Source organism: Mustela nigripes, chromosome 3 (genome assembly GCF_022355385.1).
Source record: "Mustela nigripes isolate SB6536 chromosome 3, MUSNIG.SB6536, whole genome shotgun sequence".
NCBI classification, from domain to species: domain Eukaryota; kingdom Metazoa; phylum Chordata; class Mammalia; order Carnivora; family Mustelidae; genus Mustela; species Mustela nigripes.
The window spans coordinates 26465174-26473565 of record NC_081559.1 but is presented as its reverse complement, the minus strand read 5'-3'; the positions used below and the strand labels follow the sequence as shown (position 1 = coordinate 26473565).

The 8392-nt window shown below is 45.7% G+C and overlaps 1 long non-coding RNA gene across 1 annotated transcript; it reads right to left on the bottom strand.

Moving 5' to 3' along the window:
* Positions 1-1855: 1855 nt before the first annotated feature.
* LOC132012874 (uncharacterized) lies at positions 1856-3442 on the bottom strand. Its single transcript, XR_009402788.1, has 3 exons — positions 3342-3442; positions 2576-2660; positions 1856-2201 (listed from the first exon to the last, which is right to left on the bottom strand). It is a non-coding gene; the product is annotated as an uncharacterized LOC132012874 (long non-coding RNA).
* Between the last annotated feature and the right edge of the window lie 4950 nt (positions 3443-8392).

Here is an 8392-nt window from a genome sequence, read left to right as displayed (position 1 = left end):
AGGGAAACTGGCCCATCGATGGGACATTAAACTGTGATACAATCTATTGGCTGGATCTCTTCTGCAGGAAACAGGCCAAACACTGAGGTGCTCTGTGTCCAGGCCTTCATGGCCCTGAATAAGAGCCTTTTGTAGAATGTGTCTAGCCACTAGCTAGGTTGACAAAGCCACTCTGGATGGATTGTTTTGTGATTGTCCAAATAGGCCCAGTCCTCCCAACAGACCTGGGCCCCTGGAGGACTCACCAGCCAATCCAAACAAAGAGGACACTGGCTCTGTTATCCCTCCTTATTATAAACCCCACTCCCCACCCGGTGTCTTAGAGGGTAAGCTACTGGAGTCTTTAATAATAGATATATGGCCTTAAGGCAAGAAAAGAACCAGAGAGCTAACATGCAGGCTACAACAGAGGCTCAAGTATGGGCTGCCACTTCTGTGAATCCCCCACAGCACCACACTAACCAGGGACGGTAGAAAAAACCCACATCAGACAAAGGATTAAGGTAGGACCTCCGTTGTGCATTTGGCCAAATCAACCAATGGAGCAAAGAAGGTCTGAACAAAGGCTCTCCATCAGGGCCATGTCCTATCTGGAAGAAAGAAGGACACTGGAGGAGAGACTGTCCTCATCTCCAAAGGGAGAGGAAGACAGAAACTCACTCCCCTTCCTGCACCCCAACAGGAACAGGAATATCCACCGTTATGGGGACCCTTAGGCTAGGTCTGGCTCCCTAGGACACCAAGATGATTGAGGCCTGGGTTGTCCTGATGTGGAAGGTAAGTCTGTTGATTTTCTTACTGATGTAAGAGCCACTTACTCTATTCTTTTTCAGCACTGGAGGCCTAACTTGTCTTTCTAGCCATAAAACTCTTGGCATAGAAGGGAGCCTAAAACATGCCTCCAGGCAATGCCTTTAACCTGTGAATACAAAAGTCACTGGGTTACTCATACTTCTCTGGTCCTCTGCCTTGTCCCATCCATTACTTGGATAAGACGTAATTTGGACTAGACATAATGTGTAAACTGGGAAGCCGATTTGCTCTTACTAAAGAAGAGAATGTCTTTTTCTCTTTAACACCTGGCGAACTAGCACCTTACCCTGATAACCCTTCGAATATCTGGAAGAAACTAAACCCACAAATGTGGGGTGGCGATGTCCCAGGATGACTCACAAAGCCCAGCCAGTGAAAGTGACCTTGAAGGGCCCAGCCACTATTCTCAGAAAAACCAATATCCCTTAAAACCTGTGTCAAAAGCTAATTACAACCATTTACTGATTAAGTTTCTCAAACCTGGTGTTTTAAAATCTTGTTGATGAAGAACAAATAATCCAACTGAGAAATGGGCAGAAGACATGAACAGACATTTCTGCAAAAGAAGACATCCAAATGGTCAACAGACACATGAAAAACTGCTCAACATCACTGGGCATCAGAGAAATACAAATCAAAACCACAATGAGATACCACCTCACACCAATCAGAATGGCTGAAATTAACAAGTCAGGAAACGACAGGTGTTGGGCGAGGATACGGAGAAAGGGGAACCCTCCTACACTGTTGGTGGGAATGCAAGCTGGTGCAGCCACTCTGGAAAACAGTAGGGAGGTTCCTCAAAAAGTTAAAAATATGACCCAGTAATCGCACTACTGGGTATTTACCCTAAAGATACAAATGTAGTGATCCAAAGGGGCATGTGCAGCAGAATGTTTAGAGCAGCAATGTCCACAATAGCCAAACTATGGAAAGAACCTAGATGTCCATCAACAGATGAATGGCTTAAAAAAAAGTGAGATATAGACACACACACACACACACACACACACACACACACCGGAATATTATGCAGCCATCAGAAACTAAAATCTTGCCATTTGCAAAATGTGGATGGAACTAGGGAGTATTATGCCAAGCTAAATAAGTCAATCAAAGAGAGACAATTATCATATGATTTCACTGATATGCAAAACTTAAGAAACAAGGCAGAAGACCATAGGGGAAGACAGGAAAAATGAAACAAGATGAAACCAGAAAGGGAGACAAACCATAAGAGACTCTTAATCACAGGAAACAAACTGAGGGCTGCTGGAGGGGAGGCAGGCTGGGAGATGGGGTGGCTGGGGATGGACACTGGGGAGGGTACAGGGTACATGTTGTGGTGAGCACTGGGTGTTGTGCTGATGAATCACAGACTTGTACCCCTGAAACAAATAATACATTATATGTTTATTTAAAAAAATAAAAATAAATTTTAAAAATCTTGTCAATCTCTTTATAACACTCTAATTTTACCAGTAAACAAGCCAAATGGAGAATATCAGGTGGAACAAGATTCTAGGAAGGAGGCAAGAGTGTCCCTTTACCCCATCGCCCCTAATCCATATACTCCTCTCACCCAGGCCCCTGGCCATGCCAACTGGCTTTCAGTACTTGATTTAAATCATGCCTCCTTTTGCATCCCTCCAAGCGAAGAAACCCACCCGTTGTTTGCTTTCGAATGGGCCTCACCTTCAAGTCCACAAGCTTCTCACTGAACTTGGACAACCTTCCCCTGAAATTTACAGACAGTCCTTACCTGTTCCGGCTGCACTTGGTAAACACCTCTGTGATATCTTCTGGCCTCGGGGGACTATAATTCAGTATGTGGGTGACATTTTAATCTGTGGTCCCACAAAAGAAAAGTCTGATAGTAATTCTATAACTTTACTTAATTTCTTGGCAGTCAGAGGGTATCATGTTTCCCCTAAAAAGGTGTAAATATCGGGCACCTGGGTGGCTCAGTGGGTTAAGTCTCTGCCTTTGACTCAGGTCATGATCTCAGGGTCCTGGGATCAAGCCTCACATCCGGCTCTCTGCTCAGCAGGGAGCCTGCTTCCCACCTCTTTCTGCCTGCCTCTCTGTCTGCTTGTGATCTCTCTCTCTCTCTCCCCCCGTCAAATGAATAAATAAAATCTTTTTTAAAAAACGTGTTCTTAAGGAAAAAAAAGTATAAATATCTAAACAGAAATTGCAATATTTGGGATATGAGCTAACACCAGGTCACCGTACCCCATCTCTTGATGGGAAAAATGCTATATTAGATCTTAGACCCCTAGCTACAAAAGTCCATACTTTCCTAGGTATGGCAGGTGTTTCCCTTTGTGGATTCCTGGATTTGGGCTCTTAGCCAAACCATTCTATGGTTCAATTAAAGGTCCCAATGAAGAACCTGTACTCTGAACTAAAGCCCAGCAGACAGCCTTTCAGACATTAAAGGCTAAACTTTTGTTAGCTTTGGGCTTGACTTTACCAAATTCAGAAAAACCTTTCACTTTATATGTAGCAGCTTTGGGAGTTCTTACCTGGAAATTAGGAAATGAAACAACTCCAGTGGGCCATTTTTCAAAGTCACTTGATAGCACAGCTCAGGAGTGGCCAGCCTTTTGAGCCATGGCTGCCACAATCCTCCAGGTCGAAAAAAAAAGCTTCAAAAGTTACTATGGGACTGTCTTTGACAGTGATGGCTCCACGTCAGGTTCGAAGTGTCCTAGAGACCAAAGGCCACCAATGGATCACAGGAGACCGACTTACTCAACACCAGGCTATGCTTTTCGACACAACTGAAATGATGCTTAAAGCCTGTGAGACTTTAAACCCAGCTCCCTCATACCTGGACCTGACCGTCATACATCCATGTTAGAACATGACTGCTCAGAAATTACCAATCTTGGGGTGCCTGGGTGGCTCAGTGGGTTAAAGCCTCTGCCTTCAGCTCAGGTCATCATCTCAGGGTCCTGGGATCGAGCCCCGCATCGGGTTCTCTGCTAGCGGGGAGCCTGCTTCCCTCTCTCTCTGCCTGCCTCTCTGCCTACTTGTGATCTCTGTCTGTCAAATAAACAACAACAAAAAAAAGAAATTACCAATCTTATTTATTCTAGCGGAGCAGACTTAAAAGATACCCCTATTGAAAATGCAGACAAGGGATGCCTGGGTGGTTTAGTCAGTTAAGCGTCTGACTCTTGCTTTCGGCTCAGGTTGTAGTCTGGGGGTCATGGGATCAAGCCCCGCATCAGGCTCCATGCTTTGCCTGAGTTGAATTGGGATTCCTTTTCCCTCTGCTCCTCCCCCATTCACACATGCTCTCTCTTGTAAATTAACTAATTAATTAATTTCTTTTTTGTAAAGAAAATGCAGATGACAGTTAGTTTACTGATAGCAGTAGCTTCGTGGATACGGGAAAAAGAAAAGCAAGATATGCTCTAGTTAGTTTAAGATCATTGAGGCAAAAGCCCTTCCAATAAATACTTCCAATAAATACTTCTGCTCACAAGGCTGAATTAATAGCACTTACCTGTGCTCTTCAGTTGACAAAAGGCCTAAAAATTAATATTTATACTGACTCCAAATACACTTTCCTGCAGACACATACCCATGGGGCAATTTGGAGAGAAAGGAGATTACAATCAAGCCATAAGCCTCCAGTTAAATATGGGCCTGAAATTGTTGCTCTCCTTGAGGCTGAAGCCTGACCTCCAGAGGTAGCTGGCACTCACCTCAGAGGACATCAAAGGACATGACCTCGGAATGTAAGGGAAACAATTTGGCAGACCATGCCGCCAAGCAGGCAGCACCAAAAATAAACAAATATTGGGTCTTATACCAGTCTTGACTCCAGTAAAGTCCATTCCCCCAGTCTACTCACACCACAAAATTCACACAGCCCAGGAAAGAGGAAATTCAAAAAATACACAGGACTGTCTTCTTAATGATGAAGGGGAAATCTTTATGCCTCAAAATATCCAATGGAAGTTAATACACCAGGCTACTCATTTGAGCAGAAAAGCTTTAAAACATTTAATCAAACATATATCTGGTGGAAGGAACTTAACAACTACAGTAAGACTGTTCCACCGATCCTACATTGTTTGTGCACAAGAAATCTGGAAGGTGCAGTCCCCTAACCCCTCCCCAACCCACAATCCCACTTCTGAAAGTAGTCCAAAGGCAGGGAACATATCCATCCAGGAGAGGACCTGTGGCTCGATTTCACACAAATGCCTCCTTGCAAAGGTTAGAAGTCCCTACTAGTATCTGTGGATACTTTCACTAGCTGGAGCGAGGTCCTTCCACATAGAAATGAAAGAGCCATGGAAATAACCAAAGTCTTGTTAGAAGTTATTCCTAGGTTTGGCCTTCGACGATCCCTTCAAAGTGACAAGGGTCCTTCTTTCACAGCACTCAACAAATAGCACATGCTTTGAGAATTAAATATTTTCTACATTCAGCCTGGCGCCCACAATCCTCTGGAAAGGTAGAGAAAGTCACTCACAATTTAAAATGACACCTTATTACACTTAGTCCTAGAGGCCCAGGAAAACTGGGTCACTCTCTTGCCAGTAGGACTTCTCAGGGTCAGGACAACTCTAGCACAACCTCTAGGACTCAGCCCATTTCTTACAGAGGACCTGTTATTGGATGAAGATTATAATACTTGATGAAGTGATTCACTCGAAGCTCATTTAATTCATAAGTCACTTAATGAATAGAATGATCACATGCTCCCAAATGCCAACCCAAGGATAACTGAAAGTCGACCCCACAAGAGCCCCGGAGACATGGTTTATTTAAAAGACTGGAAATCCAGCACAACGGGAGACTTAAATCCAAAATGGAAAGGTCCATATCACGTCATATTATATACTCCCACCAAAGTAAAATCAGAGTGACCCTCTTCCTGGACTCATATATCCAGAACAAAACCTGTACCTCCTTCACAGGAAACCCATGAGCAAACTAACATGACTTCTTCCTCTTGTGAACCTATTGAAGATCTCAACGTCCCCACTGAATGACGGTAAAGATGGTACTTATCACGTGGAGACACTTCTTTGCTGCCCACATTAGACTCAGCTGCCTCCACCTTGCGTCACTCCCATAGGTGCTCCCCAACTGACCAACGCTGACCCACAGGTGAGGACATCTCTACACCTCTAGTCAGTAGGAAGAAGCTACAGAAAATGAAAGCTTCTGATGTCAATAACCTTTAAAATTTAAGGGTCAGGATTGTTCACAGTTAGGGGGGGGATGAGAGAGCAAAAGGCACGCTGAGGGCAAGACACAGAGCTGACACCTGCAAACCACAACCTGCCTTAAGGTGGACTGTGTACCTGGAACCTCCTCAGGCACCAGTGACAGCCTAAGTGGGGGTGGGGGGACTACAAATGGTCAACGGATAAAGATCGCACTCATGTAGGACACAAAACTCCACTTGACTGTGTCACTGTCTTCATGATTTCCAAGAAAAACACAATCTTAACAATAACCAAACCTCCAGAAACCTACAGACTCAATTTCCCGAAGCCCTGACATCACCTTCTCCTCCAGAGGATGGAAACCCCCTATGTAATAAGTCACTCGTCACAATCACAATGCAGCTCTTGCTGCACCCGGGTCCTGTCCCTGTGTTAACGAACACCTTCTCACACCGTTAAATGTCTCCAGAATTCTTTCTTGACTGTTGGGCTCAACGATCTCACATCGTTTGGGGACAAGACAGAATGTTTGCCCTCAGACAGTCCAGATCAGATGGTCACTGCACCTGTGATGAGAAACAGAAGCCGTGACAATGCGAAGTCCAGAGAAGAGATGAGCAAGGTGAGCCACTACCAAGCGCATCTCTAGAAAAGCTGCTGAGCAGAAACCCTCCAACCTCACAAAGCTGGGAGCGGTGTATCTGAGGGTTCTGTCCCAGCTACCTCCTCTCCTTGTCCTTAGAAAAGCACAGGTCTGGCTGCAGAAGTCACTTGCTCATGGAAGACGTAAGAAGCATTCCTTCTCTTATTTGCCTCCTCATCATGCACGGATTAGACTCCAAAAACAAGCTCTGGGCATATGAAAATGAACGGGACTCATGCAGTTCTTGTCCTTTAAAGTCCTGCCACACTAACAAAGCAGGAAGGCTTTGTGGGATGAGGGGTGGGAGGAATGCTAAAGATCTCCAGGGCAACGTGGCAGGGCACATGCCTAAGCATGGGAAGGGCTGCTTGGAGGTGGTAAGACTCGGGAACTGAGTCTAGAGGCAGATAAGAGTCCATTAGGTTGGGAAAAGCTTTCCAGACCATTGGTACCATATATGGAAAGGCAGGGAGGTAGACACAGCTTAGGGCACTGTGGGACTAGCTAGTGTTTGATGTAGCTGGGAAGTCAAGTGTGAGATCCCCGTCTCCCCGACCATCCCCGGTTACGGACCGCCTGCTCCCATCTGACCCCCGCCCCGGTGTTATGTGTCATCCTGTGATCTAAGGTAAGGACAGAAACGTCCCCATATCTAGGAAGAGAACTCTAAGTTCAGTAATTACTGTAAGAGCAAACAAAGAGTGGGAATAGAGATAGGTCCTCAGAGATCTCTAGAAAGGGGGTCGGTGACCAATGATCGTGGTGGTTTAACTCAGCTCAAACCAAGAAGTATCCAAGAACGAGGAACAGCTGCCACACGTGCCAGGCTACCCATGGGCCAGGCACTCCCAGGCTAGAACTCACAGAATTTTCCCAACAGTCCCACAAGATAGGCGCCATTCTTGTGCAGCCTTGACAGAGGAGAAGCTGAGATTCACACGGAGAGGTTAAGTCCCATGCCTTAGAGCTTGTGGTCCTTTCCGACCCAGACTTCTGCTCCAGAGTTTGTGCTCCATAATAGGGCTTCCACAAGTTGCCTCTGGCAAAAGACCAGCTGTCCCCACTTCATCAGAGACTGACACTTCTGTAAAATACCAGTAATAAAATGAATTACTGGGAAAACAGTCACATGTTTGGATAGTGCAGCCATGGCAAATTGCTCTGGGAGTTTCTGATGCTTCCTCTGGGTTTCTACCTCGATCTCTTCACAGCTCTGAGCAGCGCGGGGTATGCACACTTTGAGCAGTGCTAATCCACCTCACTATACACTTACTGGTGTGCTGAGGAGGTGAAAGACTGAGCCGGGCGCAGGGAAAAAAAAAAAAAAAATCACTTGTCTGGATTCCAAAGGCTGAATTGTGAATCTCCACCATTTGGCCCAGCATTAAGAATTCATGAGACACTTGGCTCTGGGTTCCTGGTTGGGGTGACTTAGGGAGAGGTCCCCTGTATTGTACAGGAGGGGTATTAGTTAGCTCCAAAGGTGTCCTCCCAAGCCAAAATGCTAGCGAGGATTCCATCTCTTTTTACAACACCCCAGCTCAGCAGAAATGTCTGCAGGACCAGCTGTTTCTGTTCACGCATTCATTAATAAAAGTCGTGAATGCACCAAGAGCCACCCTTTTCTTTCCTTTGTCATGTCCTGAAAGGGGGCAGGGAGGGAGCAGGAGAGCCTGCAGACGCAGGGGACGTGCCAGACGTGCAACAGGAAGGGCTCAGCAGAGGAGGACTGCGGGGA